Source organism: Lontra canadensis, unplaced genomic scaffold, assembly GCF_010015895.1.
Source record: "Lontra canadensis isolate GAN:19392208 unplaced genomic scaffold, GSC_riverotter_1.0 scaffold54, whole genome shotgun sequence".
In the NCBI taxonomy this organism is placed as follows: domain Eukaryota; kingdom Metazoa; phylum Chordata; class Mammalia; order Carnivora; family Mustelidae; genus Lontra; species Lontra canadensis.
In genome coordinates, this window is record NW_022631048.1 from 2418335 (window position 1) to 2442709 (window position 24375).

Genomic DNA, 24375 nt, shown 5'->3' on the forward strand with positions numbered 1-24375 from the left:
AAGCTTCTCTTAGATTATGGCTTGTAATCAAAACTTTAAGTGATCTTTTTAAGAAAAAGATTTATGTATTTATTTCAGCGGAAGAGTGTGTATACATGAGCAAGCAGGGGAGGTGGGGTAGGGGGAGAGGGGGCAGAGTGGGCAGAGGGAGAATGACAAGAAGACTCCATGCTGAATGGGGAGCCCAATGTGGGGCTCAATCCCAGGGCCTTGAGATCATGACCTGAGCCAAAATCCAGAGCTGAACACTTAATCAACTGAGCCATCCAGGCCCCATCAAAACTTTAAATGGTCTTTAGATAAAATGTAATAAACAATTTCACAAGAGCCTCCTAAAAATATCTCTTATGTTTTACCCAAATATATGTCTATGTCTATGTATGTTTACTAGAAATCATGTTCATCAGTGGATAGCTTCCTCTAAATCATTACCATATGGATTCTACATGCTTTGATAAGCATTTTTAGACATAGACTGTGCAAAGGTGATTTTGAGATATTTTGTGGATTTTCAATAATGTACTTGGAAGCACTGATGTATACTCAGTGAGTAAAGCATGTGTGTGAGTTAAAGTTCTTAATATGCAAAGCTTTTCTTTCTACAAAAACTTCAAACATAACACTCATCCAAAACTCACAAACTTTTGGAATTAAAATGACAGGAACTTTTCTAGGGAATTGTCTTTACTATGAGAGAAATTTGGTGTTTTGTTTGTTTGTTCTTGGAACCTTAACCTTTGCACACCAAATGCTGACAGTGTAGAGGCTAGGCTTTGAGATTTTTGGTTCTGGAAATAAAAGCCTGAGTGAGTTATTAGATACTTGAGGATTTGCCTCTTAAGATGTTAAATCATCTTTGGTTTTACATTTCTAAAACATTCTCATAACATCAAATTGTTTCTGCACATGTGAGAGTCATATATTCTGAAAATGCATGATGGCCAAATCAGGCATGATGGAAAACTGACAGTTGAAACAAAGCTCTGGTATGCACTGCCCCTCCCCTTGCCTACTCTGTTCACTCCTCTTCTGTGTGCCCCTAATCCCTGCCTCACCTTCCCAGGGATGGAAATTACCTCAGGTTCTTCTCTTCTGGTAGGGCCTGAATTGTCTTCTTTTATCTTTTCTTCTTTATTTGGGTGGGACATAGTGGAGGCTGGGACTTAATTTTAATTCCTATCAGTACTTTAGCTTTGATTTTTCCTTTTCCTTTTTTTGTAGAATCCTATTCTGGTTTTCTGGATGCCATCTTGTTTCAAATCCCTCTGAGAATATTAATTAAAAGTTTTCCTCTTCTCTAAAATATTATCCTCTGTTTCCTAATTATTTCTGTTTTCTCTAGTGTTATTTTTCCTCTACTCTGCTCTGTCATGTTGCAGATGTCCTTAGAAGTGCATGCACATTCAACAATGGAGCAATGGGCACCTGGGTGGTATTCCTCTGTGGGTGGGGCTGATTGTCAGGTAAGCGTCCCTTCAAGGTGAACATGGGGGAGCTGACCATTATATTAAAATGCCATTTTGGGGAGTGCTTTGCTCTTGGGTGTCAATGTGCATATCAGCTGTCCTAGTTTTCCCAGACAGATTTTTTTTTTGTTTTATTTTAAAAAAAGAAAAGAAGTTTGCCATTTTTTTCCTGGATAGCAAACACTTTATTGGGCATCTTCTGTGTGTGGATGGGTGGATGGGGGATGTCATAATATCAACGGCTGGTTATACAGACTTTCACTTAAACCCATTGTTGTCAGTTCTGTGCTGTGTTCTGCAGGGCAGTCAACACTCTTCTTACGGACACTGTCCCCCCTGCAGACCCCCAACACACATACATACACACACACACACACACACACACACACACAAACACACAAGAATGAAGCTTTCTCAATCTTACTTTCTAAATTACCCTTCATCCAAACACTGCACCTTCCAGAAATTTTGGAATTTTCTTGTCTGCTGGTGACTCCCATTATATCCTGTTTGTCATTGTTTGTTAATGCCTTTTAGTTTATTTGCTATAATTTATAGATTATTTATAAGGAAGATTTAAAAACATACATAAAATTAGAGATAATAGTATAGCCAACCTCTCCATGCTTAAAGTCCAGCTTCAACAGTTATCAATATTTTGTGATTATCCACCCTCTTATTCTCTTTTGTTGGAATATTCAGAAAAAAATTCAGGCATCCTGTCATTTGACCCATACATAACTCACATTACATCTCTAACTGAGAAAGTATGTGTATGTGAGCGTGCTTACACCTGACAAAACTGACAATACCTCCTTCATATAACATAATACACAGACATTATCCAAATTGTTTCAATTATCTCAAAAGTGACATTTGAAGTTTGAATTGTTTGAACTGTGATTCATTATCATGGTCCACAGCATGTCTTCAATAATCACATTGTTTAAGTTTCTTTTCTTTTGTAACAGTTCTTGTGTATGTGTGTGTGTTTTGGGATGGGAGGAGGTTTATATTAAATTTTCCAGTTTTGCTGGGGTAACAGATGACCCCCAAATCTCAGTGGTATTAAAAATGTTAATAAAAGTTTTTATTTCTGGCTCCTGTTGCACATTGTCTGAAGTTTGGCAGTGGTTCAGCTCCTTTCCACGTGTCTTTGTATGCTGGGACCCAGCAATTTGTGTCAGGATGTTCTTGCCACAGACATAAAAGGGCACCAAAGCCAGTGACAGGATAGTCGGCAAAGCTTTCTTAGATGTGGCCCAGTCTCACTCACCATGAGGCAAAGTCATGAAGCCCAACTGGTATCAATGGGACAGGAGTGTACACAGTTCCACTGGGAGAATGGCCATCCAAAAGGCAGTAGGCACAAACGTATGATCCAATTACAAATGAATAATCCTTCCTCTTGAAGGAAGGGGGAATGAATAATTGGGCAACAATAAAATCCACTTCCCCTACCTTTGATCAATTAGAAAAACTAGGTCATTTGTTCTGTAGACAGTTTCATGTTCTGAATATGGCTGATGGCTTCCTCATGGTATTGTTTGATTTGTTCTTTTATGTCCTGGACACTGGTATTGAAACCTAGGATATTGAATGGATACGAGTTTGATATTTTTTAAGGTCTCATGGATACTCTTCATAGGTACTTCCTGTTGCACCTCTGAAACCATACAACAGTTGATTAATCCATTTTCACTAATGCTATTTGGTAAATAAACTCAGTCAGTATCAGCCTGATCCTTCCATTAAAGATTTTTTAAAAGTCTCCTATCAACCTTTCATCTTAGGGTTCCAGCCTTCATTCATGATTATTGCCTGGACCCATTGTCTCATTAGTGACTGCAAAATGATGAATTTTTCCCTAATTCAACCCATCTTTATTTATTAGGTAAGAATAATAAAAAGTTCAGATGAAACTGCCATATTGAATCATAGCTACCAAATTTATTTTCTATTTTGGGGCCTGAATAAAATCTTATTTGAAAAAAATTTTATTTAAGACAGTTCAGAAATCACTGAGCCAGAGGATCTCTTGGGTACCTTTTAGCTTTAATAGTTTATGATTCAGTGACCTGCGCTGAACCCATGTTTCAAGACAGGACAAAGAAGGACAGCTGGCGGAAGTTCTTTTGGGAGTGTGCAAATGTAACCAGTTAAATTCTCCCTCTGGCCTCAAAGAAGGTGGATTACCATGAGGCCATGTCCTCTGAGAAACAACTTCTTGTAAGGTAGAGGGAGAATGACCATCAAGCCTTCAGTCCTTAGAAGCCATACCAAATTATTATTATGCCAAGTTGTACATGTATATGTTCCTCATACCAATATTTGATATAAAGTTGTGATAAAAAATTGTCAAAATGTCTATGCAATCTATACTTTCAATGCCATCCCAATCAAAATACCAATGGCATTTTTCAAAGTGTTGGAACAAATAATCCTAAAATTTGTATGGAATCAGAAAGACCCCAAATCGCCAAGGAAATGTTGAAAAAGAAAAACAAAGCCAGGGGCATCATGTTGTCTGATTTCAAGTTATATTACAAAGCTGTGATCACTAAGACATCATGGTCCTGGCACAAAAACAGACACATAGACCAGTGGAACAGAATAGAGAGCCCAGATGGATTCTTAACTCTATGGTCAAATAATCTTCAACAAAGCAAGAAAAAATATACAATGGAAAAAAGTATCTTCAATAAATAGTGCTGGGAAAATTGGACAGCTATATAAAGAAAAATGACACTTGACCATTCTCTTACACAATACACAAAGATAAACTCAAAATGGATGAAAGACCTCAATGTGAGACAAGAATCCAACAAAATCCTAGAGGAGAACATAGACAGCAACCTCTTTGACATCAGCCACAGCAAATTCTTTCAAGACATGTCTCCAAAGGCAAGGGAAACAAAAGTGAAAATGAACTTTTGGGGCTTCATCAAGATAAAACCTCTTCACAGCAATAAAATAATAAAACAAAGAGGCAACCCATGGAATGGAAGAAGATATTTTCAAATGACACTACAGAAAAAGGGCTAGTATCCAAGATCTATAAAGAACTTCTCAAACTCAACACCCAAAACACAAATAATCAAGTAAAAAAAAAAACGAGCAGAAGACATGAACAGACACTTCTCAAAAGAAGACATACAAATGGTGAATAGACACATGAAAAAATGTTCATCATCATCAGCCATCAGGGAAATTCAAATCAAAACCACATTGAGATACCCCCTTATACAAGTTAGAATGGCAAAAATGGACAAGGCAAGAAACAACAAATGTTGAAGAGGTTGCAGAGAAAGGGGAACCCTCTTGCACTGTTGGTGGGAATGCAAGTTGGTACAGCCACTTTGGAAAATAGTGTGGCGGTCCCTCAAAAAATTAAAAAAAAAAAAACCAAAAACAGCTACCCTATGAACTGGAAATTGCACTATGGGTATTTACCCCAAAGATATAGATGTAGTGAAAAGAAGGGCCATATGCACTGTAATGTTCATAGCAGCAATGGCCTCAATAGCCAAACTGTAGAAAGAGCCAAGATCTTCAACAGATGAATGGATAAAGAAGGTGTGGTCCATATATACAATTGAATATGACTCAGGCACCAAAGGATGAATACCCAACTTTTGCATCAATGTGGATGGGACTGGAGGAGATTATGCTAAGTGAAGCAGAGAAAGTCAATTATAATATGGTTTCAATTATTTGTGGAACATAAGGAATAGCATGGAGGACATTAGGAGAAGGAAGGGAAAAATGAAGCGGTGGGGGGAAATTGGAGGGGGAGAAAAACCACAAGAGACTATGGGCTCTGGGAAACAAACTGAGGGGTTTAGAAGCGAGGGGTTGGGGGATGGGTGAGCGTGGTGATGGATATTAAGGAGGGCACATATTGCATAGAGCACTGGGTGTTATATGCAAACAATGAATCATGGAACACTATGTCAAAAACTAAAGAGGTACTGTATGGTGAATAACATAACATTAAAAAAATTGTAAAAAAAGGGCATAAACAACATAACCTCCCCATCCTTCACTATAGGTCCTTTTGTATCCTCTAAAGTACCTGGAACTATCCCCATGTTTTATGGGATAACATGTGCTCCCTGTTCTCAGAAACATGGAGACATCCGTCACTAACTTCTCATGACCCATCACCCAAAGACTTGGCTGCTTTGAAACCATAACCTGCCACTACTGAAGTACACATCTTTGCTATATTCTCTGAATTTCTTTGAAGTAGGGAGAATTCCTCTCCATATTTATGTTTCATTTCATCACATGAACAGAAAAACAATTCTCTTGGGCATGCAATGATTTCCAGAGATTTTAGTGAAACAGCCTCTAAAATTGAACTCACTGCTTCTTCTCTTGTGACTCAGGCACAAGTTTATGGGACTTAGGAGTGTGGATCATCTGAATGACAGCCACTTGATTATCACATATCAAATGAGCCTTCTCTTGCTTCAGCTAGGACATGCAGGTGGCCCCATGTCCTGATATAAATGAGGACATTGTTGGGCCGTTTCTTAACATGAGAGATGAAGTGACTAGTTATGCCAAGTAAAGCAGCAGGATGGGAGATTACCTCAGACCTCAAGTGCGGTGACATCCTTCCCCATCTGGATGTTGACACTGGCTTCTACCACATAGGGTGGTCCTGTAGAAAATCAAGAGGAAACCTTGCTGATAGAAGAATTGTGTTTATTCTGAGGTCCTCACTCCCTCCTCAGGGAAAGCCAACTGCAGAAGGAGCAGCAGGAAAAACTGAATGGGAAGCCTGGGGGAAGCAGCCTAATCTAGGGTAACATTAAGACCAGTGTAGAAAAAAATGTATTTTTAAAAGCCAGCAGACAAAGAGGGTCCCTTGGTTTGCTAAGTAAATCAACATCAGCTCTAATTGTCTAAATCCCTGAGAAAGTTTCCTGTTCTCACACCTTTGCTTGCTTCCAAGTTTCCTTTTGGATGGTCTTGGAAGTTCTGAAATGTTCTTGTAGACATGAAAGCAGCTCACTAATCCTGCCACAAGCTGGAAGGCCTCCTGTTACCCTCTAGGCATCAGATGATGACCCATCAGGCTGAAAATTATAGAGGGAAAATTCTTTAATTTATGAAGGTTAAGACATATTAAACACTACAGTTTAAGTTCTTGAAGTCTGGCCAGTATAAACAATTTTACATAAAGCTCTATTTACTGCTATTCGGAAGCAGTCAAAACGACCCAGTTCTGTGATGCATGGGGCCCTGGTGTCTATCATCAGCTGATTGGATTTCTTTACAGTCAGGTTACAGAGAGGACCATCGTCACCAATTAGCTGTTGGTACAAATTTATCCTCTTTTCCCCTGTGGAAGGCAATACCCAATGATCACTGTAGAATTTGTACTATTAGTAGCACACGTCAAGGGCATGTGTGTGCATGTAAGCTCTCTGGATGCCCCATGTCACTAACAGAAGAAAAGCATAGATGTGCTCAGTGTTAGAACAACAACAAAGGCCTTTAGAGTGATGCTCACAAGTTTGCTTCCCATTGAATTTGGGTTAAAATTGACTTAAAATAATAAGAATGCTGTGGGTAAACATAAGTTTTTTAGAAAGTGTATAAATTTAGTTGCTTAAACAGAACAATAGAGTAGGTCATTGATTCCTCAGTCCAGTTTTAAAGACAAGAAAAAAGGGTGATCAGAATGGTGTTCATCTTATTTCATGTATTCTAGAATCAGTCATTTGTCCTTGGCATTTCTTAGAATGATTTGGTGTGAGGTGGGGGCTCAAAAAATTGGACCCACATCTACCTTTCCCTTGTTTACACTTCTAGAATACATGGGTCAGTTTGATTTACTTCTTCTTTTCTCATAGAGCTCTTTTGCTACCCTAGCCCTTGGTTCTGGCAACAGAATGCCCAGGGTTTGGTAAAGAATTATCTTCACAGTTCACTCAGATTCTCCTCCTCATGGCTCAGTTGTCCTGCCTATTTGAAAGCAAGAGATTCCACTGAGGCAAACGGAACTTGGTGCTCCTGACTTACACTGTTGTGGTCAGTTCACCAGGCCTCACTATGCTTTCTTTTTAATAATCCAGGCTTGTTCATTATGTATCAGTCCAGCTCATGAGCTGCACAAAGTGGAGACCCTTCCCCTGTATATTTTCCCAGGTATATAGTCCCATAGAAGCAGCCTGCTTCTGATAATTTGGTGAATTGGCCCCAGTATCCTGGCTAAAATTCATTCCTGTAGTCAAGTTCATGTTGACTTTGAAGACCTTGAGGGTTAGAGGTTGTGGAAGCAGCAATTCCACTGGGACTCAGTGCATTTTCTTGGACCCATAGGTATCATTACACAGAAGTTAGTGGTAAGGGCTCTAGAGCCCAGCAGCCTTAAGGTCACATCTTTGTCCTGAGATACATTCTGTGTGAATTCAGGAAAGCTTCAAAACAATTCTGGGTCAGTTTTATCTATAAAATAAGGATAATATTTATCTCCTGGGATCATCCTGAGGATTAGTGAGATTATGCATGTAAAATGCTTAAGGAAGAGTAAGGTCTCCCTAAAAGTTAGCTGTTACAGTTCTTATAACCAGTATAAGATTGGCCTTCTGGGAAGTTAAGTGTGGGGCCTCCCAGGATGTACTTACCTGTTTTATTATTGCAAAATGCAAATGCCTTGAATGGATCCTGTAACATGGAGTGTGGTTTAACACCCCTGGACCTGCAGACACAGACAGGGTCTCTAGTCAATTCAGTTTCCAGGAGCTTAAATAACAGAAAAACCCTGCAACTGCAAATTTGTTCCAGAAAGAGAAGTACTATGATCATGGCTCATAAAATCAGGCTGGGCTTTCCTTTCACATTCCCTGTTTTGTAAGCCTAATGCAAAAGAAAAAAACCCAAAAAACAAACAAAACAAAAAAACAAAAACAAAACCAAAAAACAACAACAAAAAAACCCCTGACCATCAAGGAATCCCTATTCTAGGCAAGATTTATGTTCAGCTTTTCTGACATTTGGTTCTTTTACTGCAACTGGCTCATTCCAAGATGCTTATGTTTGAAGCATCCCCTGGAAAATTTTCCAACCCAGCAACAGGAGATGGCTACCTGGATGATCCACTCCTTAGTTGTTGGCACAGACAGAGAAAAGACTGCAGAACCTTCAACAGATGTTTACCTCCCTGATGGGTCTGCTTGGGCCTTAACTCTTTATAGTTCATGACTGAAGGTGACATTCTAGGCTCCTTGACTTACCCGACTCACCTGTGTTGCCCTTGCCTCCAACCTTCTGGTGAGGGAACACATACCCGGGATTCTTCGAGGGATGGACCTTCCCTGTGCTGCCTGTCCTGATCTCAGGGTGCTGTGAGGCTTGCAGTTGGTCCTGGGTTTGGTTCAGTCCTCACATATTAAGATTTGGCCTGCATCTCCTGCTGTGATAGATGCTGGGGAGATTTTGCGAAAGAAAGAAATTTTCCCCTGAAATTTTCAAGCAGAGGTCACAGTGACCTGCTGGGAAGGCAAGAATGGCCATGATGATTTAGAATAGAAGAGACATGGCAGCCACCTATTTTTTGGTAGAAATGAGAAAGAAAGCCATGGCCCCAAGGGAGAAAAAGTATATAATCATCCCATGATTCTAGAGAGTACCATGGTGTCATTGAACACCTGCATGAGCAGACAGAGAGAGAAGGGGCTGTCAGGGAGCTGGACTAGGATTGGTCTTTGCTTTATTATTTGTTTGTTCATCTGAACTCTTCTGTTCTTCCCCAAAAAGGAATCTTCCATCTGGCACAGTGGTCAAGAGTACAGTCTTGGTGTTAAACTTTCTGGGTGACCATTCCAACTTTGCCACTTATAAGACATGTATCTTGGTCAGATTGCCTGATCTCTCTAAACCTTGGTTTCCTCATTACTAACGAAAACAGCTCCTGTAGGGACACCTGGGTGGCTCAGTTGTTAAGCATCTGCCTTCAGCTCAGGTCATAATCTCAGGATCCTGGGATCAAGCCCTGCATTGGGCTCCCTGCTCATCAGGAAGCCTGCTTCTTCCCTTCCCACTTCCCCTTCATGGGTTCCCCCTCTCACTGTGCCTCCCTCTGTCAAATAAGTAAATAAAATCTTAAAAAAATTGAAATGAAAAGGAAACATCAAGCTCCTAGAATGGTACCTTCCAAGTAATGCTATGACATTAGAGAGTAGCTAGTGGAAGTGATTGGAGACAGAGGAGGTGAAGGCTGTGGAGAGAGGCGGCAATGGCGGTAACACTCATGGTGAAGTGTGGTAAAGAGGGGGCAGTAACACATGTAGTCTCCAGCTTTTCACCACAGGTGCCACAGCAGATATGCTAGCTTGGAGAGGAGCCAAGGTTTATTGGTCTCACCCCTTTTAGGGCCTCACCCCTCTATTTCTTTCTCTCAAGTACATGTTCCCACCACTCTGCCTACATTTAATGGAACTAGACTGACAAATAAGAAGGGTCCATATTCCTGACACCTGCCTTACCTGAGCCCCTCAGAGATCTGGCAATGAGCATTTCCTAAAAACTCGGGGTAGAGACTGACCTTTGAGTATTCCTCTCTGGAGACTCTGTCCTCCACTCCTGGATCCCCAACCAGACAGGCCAGGTGTTTTTTCATGCATCAGACTGAGGTCAGATTCAACCTCATTCCTCCAAGGGAAAGGTACCATTTCCTTTTGCCAGTCCCCTGGAGCCAACCTTCATCCTGAGATTGGCCTTCTCCCAGAGTGACTCATCAACTCGGAGTCTGGCCTTGTGCTGACCCCTGACGTCTTCCTGAGACAGGGTGAGACCTGCTGGGAGGAAAGGCAATCATTATATCATCCCAGAGCTGAGGCCACATAAACACTTCCCTTTTCTAATGAGTGGGCTCCAAAGGGCAGGCTGACTTGTCTTGGTGTGGCCTCCTAGACCAAGGGTGTGGATGAGAATTTAAGCTAATGTTGGTGTTGGGAACATTTAGATATCAATTTCCTGACTTTTTCTCATTATAACAGAATGCTAAGGCTAATGTAGAAAGACCCTCACCTTTTTTTCCCCCCTTTTAGAAGGCCTTACAGAAGAAGAATGAGAAACCACCCTATTAACAGTGCATTTTCCAGAATGTATCAGTGTCTCATATGCTGTGGAGGTCAACAGCATATGAAGACGCTCAAAGGCCATGGAGAGACAAGCATGCTTGGAAATAAGGTGAAATAGTGCCACACCTGAGACAATACCTGATGCAGCTGGACAGAAGTGGGCTTGAATGGTGACAGAGAGGGTGCCAATTCATTTTCTGAGCCTCAGTGTCCCCTTGGGTAAGATGGGGAAATTCCTGGTACCTCCCTCATAGATCCCATGCTAAAAATGTTAGATGAGGCTTATAAACTGCTTAGCACTGTGCCTGACAGGCTGATGCTCAGTCCACGACAGGATGTGCAAGGCATCATTAGTGGGAGGTAAATTCCGCACCGTGGAGCCCCAAGGAGCAATGCTACGCTCCAGTTGGAAGGACCACCTGGGTTTCAGATTCTCCCAAGCCAGCATTCCATCTGGGCCTCCAAGGAAAGGGTGCCATCCATAGTGGCTGAAGAAGTGGTATGGCTAGAAAATGAACAGAGAGCTGGGGAAGGTAGATTCTTCAGGCAATGGGGGCATCATGGATCCAAATGTGAGGTGTGGGGGGTGAAGTAATGAATGGAAAACTGAGATGGGTGGACATGTTGGCAGGCTTGACCAACATACTAAGAAGCTTGTCCACAGTGGGATGACTCCTTTGTGGTCCATTCTCCAACCCTGCTAAGTAGGCAAATCCCAAAGTTATGAACTCCAAGAGGCAAGGGAATTTAGAGATACCCGTTGTGATATGCCGTAGACATCCCAGCATATTTCAGGTCTGTTTCCACCTCAGGAATCCAGACCAACTGACAGTTTTGAGCTATACCCGTGGGATCCCTTACTTCCATTCCTCATGCCAGAGACCTATGTTGGATAAAAGCCCTATAAACAAAAAATGGGAGAAAATTCTAGGCCAAAGGAATTGTTCCTGCAAGGACCTCGAGGAGGGAAAGAGGACCAATGTCCCTGTGTGACTAGGACATACTCAGTGGTGGTGGGGACAGTGGCGTGGGATGAAGTGCTAGGCAAAGCTGGCCGGATGGTAAAGAACATCCCGAGTCCTGGAGAAGGGTTTGAATTTAATTCTATGTATAATGGGCATTTATTGGGGGCGGGGGGGGATTAAGGCCCTGAGGGACCTGATCCAATTTGTGAGTGAGAAAGAGCACACTTAATTGAAGAGTGTACTTGGTTGGGGGGGTGAGGAGCAGGACTGGAAGCTGGCAGCCAGCGAGGAAGCTCTGGGAGCGGAAGGTGGTAGTGATCTGGATTGCTAAGAGGGGTTTGGGGTCACAGACACAAGTCTCCATTCGAGTTTGGTTTAGATATAGAACCGTGGAGTTCAAGAACCACTTAGAAGAGTCGGAATCATGAAAACAGGAAGGGTAGAATTGAGAACGTCTTCAGTTTCTGGCTTGAGTCCTCAGGGAAAGAGTGGAACTATCAGGGGAAATGAAATATTTGGGGATGAGGAACCTCTTTGGCAGGGAGAATTAGGAGTTCTGTTTCAGAGAAACGTGAACAGAGTCTCAAGGGGGTGTTTATTTCTCAGGAATGCCCTGCTGGCATTCCAGGATGGGTGAGGCTGGAGACGCAAGAAGAGGGGGTTGAGATGCCTGACGGAGAGGAAAAGGATGGGGTTCTGGGGCTCACTCATGATTCCCTGAAGCTTTAGTGTTGGGCAAGAGGAGGTGGAGTCAGCAGAGGACATGCAAAGAAGCAGTGCTCGAGCTGGGACTGTGGCATGAAGACATGGAGACATGGGACACTTGGAAACAAGCAGGCCCTGCTCAGCAAGGCCTGGTGCCCCCCAGGACTGCATGGGCAGACAGGTGCTAAGCAGTGTCCACACAGCACCTTATCTGATCCCCAAGTGGCAGAGTGGGGAGTTGAAAACCAGGCCTGTCTGGTTCCAAAGTAGATGCCCCTTCTGCCCCACGGTGCTCCTTACACATCCGCGTCCCTATTCTGCAGTTGAAGAACTGAGCATTGGGATGAGGCAGCCACACGGGTCAGCAGGGACTCCTGTGGGGCTGCAACCCAGGGCTTCTCTTCACCCACAGCAGCCTCTGTCTCCTCCTCTGCCCACAACATGGGTTGAGAGACTCTGGGAATATTTGGAAATGGCTCTCCACAGAGGTGGAACCAGGAGAGTGGAGATACACTCAACCTGTGGGTGTCAGAGAATCCCAGCAAGTTTGCTTTGCATAGGAAGCAACAAGGAATTCCATTCTTAGCTTCGTGCTTTAGAGCAGGGATGTTGGTTTTGTGGAAGCTGTGTCACAGGATCTCTAATGCAGACAGCTAAGCAGGAACTCTTAGGTGGGTTGGGTGCCCTTGGACATTCTCACCTTGGCATGGAGAGCTTAGAAACTGGCAGACAGACACTGCTCCCTGCCTCAGCTGCAGCTGGAGAGGCTGGGGAGAGGTGCCAAGCAGGAAGCCTGGACAGAGCCCAGGTGCCTGGCCCCTGCGTGTGGGTTGGAGTGCTCGAATGCAGCTAGGGCGCGGCAGTGTCCACTTCCGTTTCAGGAACCCTGGCCCCAGCCATGGCTTACTGGGCGGCTCGGCAGATCTCCTCACTGAGCTGTCAGAATCAGTTAGGCTGAGACAAACAGCCTGTGGCCTGATGCCGCATGATTATGTTTTATTTGACTGATTTTATTTTGACACAAAGGCTGCAGGAAAATGCCAGCGTGCTGGAGCATGACGCTGATGGATGAAGCAGGGGATCCAGGAGTTAAGCTGTGCCCTGAGGCAGGTCCATGGGCCAGACTGGCAGGATGGATCCCGGCGGTGGCAGTGGGAATGGGGTTCTGGAAGATTGGTGGGTCGGCTGGCCACCGTGGCTCCAGGGAGACATCTAGGAAGTAGGGGGGCATCCATTTGGGGCTTCTAGCTAAGCTGAACAGTCTGGAAGTATGTGGCCTGCAGGGCTCCCTGGGGGACAGCTACTTTCAAAACTTGAGCGCCATGCACTTTGTGGGGCCACCTCTTCAATGGGAGGAGAGGGGCCTTGGAGCAGTGCTAACCTCGGGGTGGACTTGGAGAAGGACCCTGGGAAGCTCATGCTTCACCTCTCACCTCCTGATTCCCGACTAAAGAGTCTCCTGGAGGCCTTTGTTCTGGCTAACCACACACCTTCCCTATCTTCAAAATGGGAAACACAACACAAGGTCAGGCCCTCCCACCCCAACCCCCTTCACCACCCCTTGTGAAATCCGCATGCACGCGAAGTCGATTCTGCCATCACCCTGTTGTCGCTAAGCAAAAAAGGTGAACTTCAAACAGCCTAAGTGTTGATTGAGAGGTAAATGGAGAGAAAAGTTGTGGTATATCCATACAACATAATAGGATTCAGCCATGGAAAACCAGGAAATCCTATCATTTGCCACAACAGGGATGGGTCTTGAAGTCATGATGCTAAGTACAACAAATCAGACAGAAAAAGACAAAGGATCTAAACAAAACAAACGAAACCCCCACATTTGGAGCAAGGGAACAGACTGGTGGTTACCTGAGGCTGCAGGTCGGGGCGGAGGGCTGGAGGAAGGTGAATGAAGGTGCGAACTGCCCACCACGAGCACCAGAGACACAATCTAGCTAGCACTGCGGTGTGATAAACAGGAAAGCTTGTAAGTGAGTAATCCTGATAGTTCTCATCACATTTTTTTCCTTTTTTTTAAATTGTATCTACCTGAGAAGACGGATGTTAGTTGAAACTGTTGCGGCAATCATTTCATAGTATTTGTAAATCAGACCATCATGTTGTATGTATTAAATTTATACAGTGATATATGTCAATTATTCCTCAATAAAACTGGAAAAAAACACAGCAAAGATTTATTACTAATAAGCCAACAAGGACACAAAAATGGAACAATAAAAAATACTCATTGGAAAGAAGACACAGAGAAAGGGGGAAAAAAGCAAAGAACAGATGGAGACAAAGAAAAAATAAACAATAAGCAAGATGGTAAATTTACATCAAATTATACCAATAACCACATTAGATGTAAATAGCCCAAACACCCCATTTAAAAGACAGATTATCTGACCAAACAAAAAAAAGAAGACCAACTGTAGGCAACCTCCAAGAAATCCACTTTAATTATAAAGTTACAGACAGGTGAAAAGTAAAAGGATGAAAAAATAAACCGTGTAACACAAACTGAAGGAAGTCACAGCGGCTATATTAATATAAATCAAAGTGAATTTGTGGAAGAGTATTACCAGGAACAAAGAAGTTCATTTAATAATAATAAAAGGAATTCATGAAGAGGACATTATAATCCACTTGCTTCCAACCCTCCCATAGCTTCCCACAATGAGGAGAAGAAATCTGAACACTCCCACCCCAGCTCTGACCATGCCGGCTTCCCTGCCCACATCTACTTCTCAGCCCTGCCTGGATGCTACTTCCTTGGATCCTGTCCCAGGTGCTCACCTGTCAGGCTTCTGCTCAAAGGTCACCAGCCCAGAGTACTGGCCCCACACCCCATACAAAACAGCCCTGTGAACCCCAACTGGCCATAGGATTTTTGTGTTTGCTCTTATGCCCCTTTTCTCTTGCAGAATGCAAGTTTCATAGGGTAGTTATTTTGCATCTCTCATTCAGCATTGACAGCATTCCTGGCACCTAATAGTTGCTCAATAAAAACTTAATCAGTCACTGAATGAATAAAAGGTCCATGTGGCTGCTACATGGCAGATAATAGAGAAGCAGGGGAGCAGCTGGAATGTAAGTAAGGCTCAGAGTGTGCAGGCCCTTGAGTGGTGTGTTAACATATTTGTTGTTGTTTTTTTTTTTTTTTAATCTTCTAGGAGGTGGAAAAACCACAAAAGTGCTCTAACCAGGGATAGGAGGAAAGTTGTGCTGCAGAATGACCACTCTGATGGCTGGCAAGAGTGGGTTGTGTCTCCCAGAAGCAGAGGTCCCCCCTGGGGGGCCATTGCAGTTGGACCCCAGGAGCTGTCAGTGAGGTGAGGGCTTCCAGCATGGCCTGAGGATTTTGAGAGGTGGAAGGAGGAGAGTGAATTGGGAAGGTGTGCATGTGCAGGGGGATAAACTGAGCTCTCATGGGTCCGTGAGATGGTTCCTTTGATAGGAGTGGGGAGTTGCTCCAATCAGGGACAAACTTCAAATAAAACCACATCAGAACTTCCACAAGGAATTGCCTACAAGTGGAGTGGCTCCCACTGGGGCTGGGGAAGAGGCCCAAAGCTAAGTACTGCCCCATAATCCATGGGACTCCACAGTGACCTCTGCTTGCAACCCCCACCCTGGGGCTGGGCACTCCTGATGTGGGAGGAGAGGGGGTTAGAACACCTGGTGTCCTTATCATGCTGACAGGTGTATGGTGCAGGCTGCTGTCTGCTAACAGACCAGCCTCCCACCAGCCTTCACCACCTTGGCAACAGAGGTTTTCTGTGGAGGCCACCAGGTGTACCCGTGGGAGGCTGGACCCTTCATTCCCCACCCTCCCCCACCCTGTGGCACCACTGTTGCTATAAATACACCCTGTGGAGGTAATTACGCCAGGGAACAGCAGTGGCTCCAGAGCCTGCTGGCTCGAGGCTATTGTGTCAGCAACACACCTCTGAGAAACACATAAAAAGACAAACGACTCAGGAGGTACCACAGTGCACGCTGAAAAGGAGAGAAAAGATTGTAAGGAAAAACACAGCAACAAGCACAATTCATAAGCCCACATTATGAGTATTCCCAGGAGAAGGAAGAGGCTCCAGTAAGGCACCCCAGTCCCTGGAGCACACAATATAGTTTTTATAAACTGCCATGACTCCCTTCTCATTCTCTCTCCTTTTTTTTTTTTTTTTACCATTTCATTTCTATAATACACTTTTTTTCCTAAGGAAATTAAACACAAATCACCTACTGTATATTTAATTTAAAGAGGGGGAAAAAATCCCAGAAACCTGCTCAACATTGAAATGTCATTAAAGAGGGTGGCGCAAAGCTGAAAGTTCAGGAAATTGAGTCTCTAAGCAGCCACCAGGTCCTGATGCACCGCGCACCGCATCACGGCACAGCGCTAGGCCCCTCGGAGAGATTCAGCTGGTCTGAAGATGCAGGGCGCCCAGCCCTAGGGTAGGGGTGGAGCACTTCCACAGCAGTGGGCAAGCCGAGGTTACCCCCAGGCAGAAAATCTCTGTTGCACAGGTACCACGGCCACCTTGGGTGTGGGGCTGCCGCCAAGCCTCCACCACAAAGCAGTGGAAGGAGCCTGCACAGGACAGCCTGTGATTTGCAGCTCTGGAATGCTGGCTCCAGCTTCTTCTTCAGTACCCTCCCATCTCTGCTAGTCTGGAATATTGCTGTCCTTCCAGGCCCAGCAAAGACCCTGGGCTCCATGAAGGCATCTCCAAGCCCCAGCTTTTCTTCCTCTGGGCCCTCTCTGCACCCTGTGAACTTGTGGCTGGAAGTCTGAGTTCAGGGTGACATTCTGCAACATTGGACTGATTACAAAGCTCTTCACGTTTCCTTGTCTGTAGGTGAACTAGCCATGTGGATTAAGTGAGATTGTGCCTAGGAAACACTGGCCTATTGCCTATTAATTGCAGCCAGTTAAATCTGCCTGAGCTCCTACTTGGTTTCCACATTTTGTAGGCCCTAGGGGGCCAGGCGAGGGCTCCATCTTGAGGGACTCACAGCCTCTTAAGGAGGCTGATCACTTACTTGCTTTTCTTCTATGCCACAGTCACCTCTGTTCCTTATACTGTATTTGCCTCTCCCTCTCTTTCCAGAAGGGTTGAGTTTCTCGCCCCCATTTGTAGGCCCAAAAACTGAAGTCCCTGAGAGATGTACTAGCTTGCAAAGGTTCCTGAAGCAAGGGACAGGTGGAGCTGGGACACCTCAGGCCCCTCTGTCTTAAGAACTCAGCCTCTCATTGATTCCCAGACTAAGAATTTGGATCTGTGCAAACATCAGGTGGTGAAGGACCACTGATAAGTGTACTCTCATAACTGAAATTAGAGTCTATAATTCTACTTCGTTCCTAGGGTTCACTAATATGTTTTCATAGCAAAGGAAAAATTTGGTTTTCGTGAATAAAATCTTTAGTAAATTTTTCTACATGTCCTGCCTTATATGTACTGTGTTAGGTTAATGTGCACAGTTGTTTTGCTCATCTTACAACTGCAAAGAAGAAGTGACTGATCCAAGCTCACACTGGGTGTTGGCTGTGGTGTTGCTGTCACTCCCTGCCTCCTGCCAGGCTCTGAGGGCATCAAGCTTAGGGGTGGATGTGGCTTCTTCCAAGGAGGGCCATACCCTCCAGGCTGCTCTTTATCCTTCACTAACGTTGCTGGGAAAACCTGGCTCAGAATTAGCTAGACAGCTTGTTAAACCTGCAGACTCTGAACCCAGCCCAGGGGTTTCTGCATCAGGCCTCATGGGACTCAGGAATCCCACACTTAACCAGCCCCCCAGCGATCCAGAGAACCCCCAGGAACACGAGCGTTCTCCAGGGAAAGTGACCTTGTGCTGGTGTCTCTCATTCACCACCACCTTCCTCAAAGACCTTCACTCAGTCACTCAACAACTATTACTTACACTCTATGGGCATAGTAGATGTAGAAAGAACACTAGTTTTCACCCCTAGTGATCTCCAGAGGTCATTCCACAGATTTGGCTGGCTGAAACAGTACTGCTTGTTTGGTTATTGAAGGTATGTTCCAGGTCCAGGCCTTGGCTGGGTGGGAGCCAATGGACACTGAGGAGTGTGCTGAAAGCAGGAGGGTTCTTGTCCACAAGGAGCACAAACACCCTCAGGAAGCTACCTGTGTTTAAGAAACCACAAGACAGGGATGCCTGGGTGTCTCAGTCAGTTAAGCTTCTGCCTTTGGCTCGGGTCATGATCCCGGGGTCCTGGGATTGAGCCTCGTGTCAGGCCATGTTGCTTGGTAGGAGGTCTACTTCTCCCTCTCCCTCTACCTATTGCTCTCCCTGCTTGTGCGCTCTCTCTCTCTCTGTGTGTGTTTAATAAATAAGTAAAAATCTGAAAGAAAGAAAGAAAGAAAGAAAGAAAGAAAGAAAGAAAGAAAGAAAGGGAGAAAGAAGGAAAGAAACCATAAGACAGCAGAGAAGCCATGCTTCCACAGGGAGCTTCAGGGACAGAATGGAGTGAGAACCTCTGGCTGGAGTGAGGGAGCCTCACAAGAAAAATAACTCCTCATTAGTTTTTCATTTATGAAGTGATTGATCTGTACATTATTTTTTCTCAAAGGATTCTAGGTGATTTTTGGAAAGCACATGTAATTCAAAATGTAAGATAAATAAGAGCAAAGACAGATAAACAGAAAAAAAGAATATAATAAATATAATATAATATAATATAATATAATATAATATAATATAGTATAATAGTAAGTCCAGGCCCATTGAGCATAAAGGAGTAAAGTTAGGATGGGTGTGTGGGTGTGTGGGTGTGTGTGTGGGGGAGGAGTGGGGATGTGGGAGGGTGTCTTGTCTGAGCAGACTCTTTTGGTGCTTCATCTTGTGATTCTTACCTACTTGGCTTTAAGTCCATTGCAGAGTAAATATTCCAGACAACTTCCAGCTCTAAGCAGAACTTGGTTACTCAGGTTTAGAAGAGTCACCCATGTTCCTTAGAGACTAATGACCACAGAGGGGAATGAAAAAGTGACTCAGGGAGAGGGCTAGTGAGGAAGAAGGTGTCCACTCTCCAGTTTGTCCTAAGTCTTCTGCTTCCTCAACAAGATCCTTTGGCTACGTCTTTGGCCAGGCAAAGCTCTTTATGCTGTTTGTTTCAGCTTACCAGTAATTGTCCAGGAGCCTGGCCCTCAGTCTCCTTTTCATGAGGATAACTGTTTAATTCCACAAATCTCCATAAGACAGGTTGTTCAGCAACCATTGCGTCAGAGTTCTAGATCATGCAGTTGGTGTGCCTCCATTTACAGGGTCACCCCGAGGTGTTTTGGAAGCTCAGGTCCCGCTGGACAGGGTTTCCATTCTGCCTTGATTTATGGTCATCTTCGAACAGAAGATTAAAGTATATTCTCCACATCCACATTAACCACAGGGTTTTCTTGGCACATAGGTATCAAAGCAGGGATGCCAGGCCATGAATCAGGAAACAGAATTGAAAAATAAGCATAGGGAGGAGCAAAAGAAATCTGATTCTGATGGGAATAAGTTAGGTTACAGCCTTAAAAATCACTTAAAATAGTGCAGAAATGCTAAAGGTGAAAAAGGTTGCTGGATTTTTAAAAATTTTATTAAGATCACCTTTTAAAGCAGTTTTAAGTTCACAGTGAAATTGAGGAGAAGACACAGCAAGTTTCCATATACCCCTGCTCCCACACATGCAAAGTCCTTGCCAATATCAATATCTTGCATCGGAGGGGTACATTTTTACCGTTGATGAGCCTACAGTGACACATCTATCACCCAAAGTCCTAGTTCACATTATGGTTCACTCTTGGTGGTGTTCATTCTATAGGTTTGGACACCCATGTAATGATATATCCCCATCATTATGGTATCACACCAAGGGTTTTCAATACCCTGAAAATCTTCTGCGTTCCACCTATTCATCTCTCCCCCACACCCCAAATCTTGGCAGCCTCCGATGTTTTTACCCTGTCTCCATAATTTTGCCTTTCCCAGAATGTTATATAGTTATAAATCACATGCTACGTAGCTTTTCAGATTGGCTCTTTTCACTTAGTAATATTCATTTAAGTTTCCTCTATGTCCTTTCATGGCTCTATACCTCATTTCTTTTTAGCACCAAATAATATTCCCTTGTCTGGTTGTATGACAGTTTATATGTGCATTTACCTTCTGAAGGAAGATGCCTTGGTTTCTTTCTTACAAGTCTTGGCAATTACGAGCAAAGTTTTTAAAATTATAGAGTCACAGAATCAGTTTCATGATGTAGTCGGGATTCACTGTTTTTTTTTTTTTTTTTTTTTTAGGATTTTATTTATTTATTTGACAAAGAGAGAGCACAAGTAGGCAGAGTTGCAGGCAGAGGGAGATGGAGAAGCAGAATCCCTACAGAACAGGGAGCCAGATGTGGAACTCAATCCTAGGGTCCTGGGATCATGACCTGAGCTGAAGGCAGCCATAACCGACTGAGCCACCCAGGCATCTCTTCACTGGTCATTTTGTAGAGTGGTGCAAGGGCTATGGTAAAATACATCAAGCCTAATTCAGGCAGACTGGAGTGGGGAAGTGAGGAGGGCCTGGCATATAGTGAAGTGTCATCATCCTACCGCATCAAGATTTATTCATGTTCTCACATGGGCCCCAGACTCTGTAGCACATACCAAGGCACAGAGTCACCTTCAACTCCAACAGCCAGCATTTACTGTGCAGGGGTGGTTTTGCAAGGAAATAAGAATGTGTTTTCTTTCCATGAGATCAATGTTTGGGCCAGGATTTCTTGTGAATCTAGACATTATAGACAAACTTGTGGTCAGAATGATATATTTACATTTAATATACTTTCTCTTTTTCAAAAAAAAAAAAGACAAAACCACAGAAGATTAATAAAAGAGCATGTTTTAAGTCAGCTCCTTGTATTTTTTAGAATGATTTAATTTTAATAAAATCTCGAATTAAATGACATTTTCATATAGGCTTCTAGGTTCTCTCTTCATCTCCAAGTCTAAGCAAAGGCCCTGACTGAAAGAAAGGTACTCTTGTATCCAGTCCCTCTCTGGCCTTGTCTTTGTGAATGGGTAGAGAACTAAGGGCTCTAAGAGATATGCTCCCTCACAAAAATCAGAACTGTTAAAGCTAGAAAAAAAAACCCCTCAGAAAATGAGTTAAATCATATTATAAAGGAGGATGCAAGCCACTAAGATAAAATTCTTTCCCCAAGTAGAGGTCTCCTGACTCCAATCAAAGTACTTTCCGTTACCCTGGGGCCTGTTCTGTGGCAATGCCAAGGTGGGGCAGCCATTTTGTTTAGTCAAATTCTCCTCCTGTGAAGGGCAGCTTAGCTGGGTCTGGAGTGAGAGGCAAATTGAAGTGGGCTTTAGCCAGAATTAGTGTCACTGAGTGACAGTTCTCAATGCAGAGGGGGTGGTGGGCTCTGTGAGATCATAGCTTTGCTCAGACTCTGGTCTGTTGAGTCAAAGGATCAATACTGAGCTTATAGGGTTACCTTTGGAAAACCCTTCAGCAGAAAACAAGCCTAGTGATAGCAGACACTTCTGGTCCTGAGGGGTCCCCCTTTTGATTATACATCCCCCACCTCAGAATGAATAAAAACAACCTCTTCCTCACTTGGCTCAACCTTCCTCCAGCAATTCCTGGAGAAAGGAGAACTTTTGTCACATGCAGTGTAAGAGATGGGACACTAGACTGTCAATGAGAACTGTTTTAAGCATGAAATGGTCTCTATCTCTAGCCTTCATTTACAAATATTATCCCATATTTTTCTGCCAAAACAAAGATTACTGTTGTTCGGGACTTGAGTATCTTGAAGGGTATCTCTATACCCCCAACAAAGCTGAGATTGATGTTGGATCACTTGGTTAATAAACCATAAACCCATCAGCATTTAACATAGTTGGACACTGAAGATCACAGGAAAGATGAACCTCTCTGGAGGCAACACCGGATGGCCATGGCCCAAGCTTCGCCCAGCTTACATCATACATACCATCCTTTGTGGCCAGCCAACCATCCTTGGCCTCCCCGACGGTGTTTGTGCCAGAGATCATTATGACTTTATTACAGCCCCTTTCAGCAAGTCATGAATTTTTACAGCCAAATTACAAGTCTGTTTACAGTTAAGTGGCAGCAAGTACTTTTAAAGCAAGTACTGTAGATATTTTTATGACTGAGTTTGCACCGTCAGAAACACACAAAATATATAGGCAGGACCCATAATGCCAGTGAGACTTTTAGGGTTCAGCTAAATAGGATAAATAAGGGGGCTTTGTATTTGTCTGATGGAGGCAACTCTCCATCAGACCAAGACTTGGATTCCATTGCAAAACCATGAGGTCTTTGTATATACCTATAATGGATTAATCCTATAGTTTGGGGGGTATAATTTGCTTGGTTAACAATACTAAAATTGGAATAATTACCTTGCAGTTAAAAAAATGATTTGCTATTGCATTATATTCTACTTATATGAGATATATAGAATAGTCCAATTCAGAGACAGAAAGTAGGATGGTAGTAGCCAGGGGTTGGAGAAAAGGGTAAAAGGGGAGTTACTCTTTAAGGGGTACAGAGTTCCAGTTTGGGAAGATAAAAATTCTGGAGATGGATGGTGGTGATGGTTGCACAACAATGAAAATGCACTGAACTATTCACTTAAAAATGGTTAAAAATGGTAGTTTTTTTTAAATATTAAAATTTTATATTCATTCCTCATTTAAAAAAATTATTTTAGGGGCACCTGGGTGGCTCAGTGGGTTAAGCCTCTGCCTTCAGCTCAGGTCACGATCTCAGGGTCCTGGGATCGAGCCCCGCATCGGGCTCTCTGCTCAGCGGGGAGCCTGCTTCCTCCTCTCTCTCTGCCTGCCTCTCTGCCTACTTGTGATCTCTGTCAAATTAATAAATAAAATCTTAAAAAATATATATTATTTTATTTTTTTCAGTGTTCCAAGATTCATTATTTATGGTAGGTATTATGTTATGTATATTGTGCCACAATACAAAAATTTTTGGAAGCTGAAGACATACACTCTTGTCTTCAGGTAGAGGATTGGGGTTTATGAATCCCTTTCTTGAAGCACATATTTAACTTCATCTTCTACTCTTTGGTAATAACAATGTCTAGGGTTAATATAAGATGATTAAAACATTTTAGCTTTATCACTTCAGCCAATAGATTATGGTATTTTTATTTTATTTATTTTTCTTTTTCTTTCCAGCCTTTCATCATCTTGATTACTAAACAAAGATATTAATAACCATATCTAAACTTGAACTTAAAATTTTTAAATTTATGTTTTAAAATTTGTAATTAAACAAATGTAATTAAAGTAGAGCCGAGCAATATTAAATGACTGATGAAGATATCATCACTTAAAAAAAAGGGATAAAGGTAGAATCATTGGATTGAAATTTTAACATTATTTTTCAGCAAGCCTAATCCAAAAAGCAAAGGTTAAAGACAAAAATATACATAGTTAGAAAGACTAAATATCTTAACCATAAATATAGACAATTTAAAATGTAAAAGATCATGTAATATGAATTATCTTGGACACTAATTTGAAAAATATCAAAATATTAAAATTAAAATTTTAAGCATGTGCATATTATATATTATGATATATTATATGCAGTATATATGCTGTACTCCTCCCCCAAATGTTGAAAATTAAACAGAAAGAACAGATACGAAAAAATTGAGGACATTAAAAAGATGAGAGCCTTTCTTTATGGTAACTCTCACACTGATAACTGTATAAATCTCCAATAAACTTCAGACTGAGAGGTATTTCCCTCTTTGACACCTCCATTTGAATGATTCATTGCCATTCTGAATGTAGCATCCTCTAGAATGAACTCTTTATTTCGACCCTGCAAACCTATTTGTCTGTCAGGCTCCAAATCTTTTCAATGAGACACTTACACCCATTTGTGGGAGGCCACATAAGGGCCTCCCAAAGAAGTCCACATCCTTATCCCTGGAATATGAGAACATGTCACTGGACATGGCAGAAGGGAGCTTGCAGATATTTCTCCAGCATGTGAGAAAAGACAATATGAAGCAGAAAAGAGTAATAATACATACAGAAGAGAGGGAGACATGAATAGGTTTAAATGAAGGGT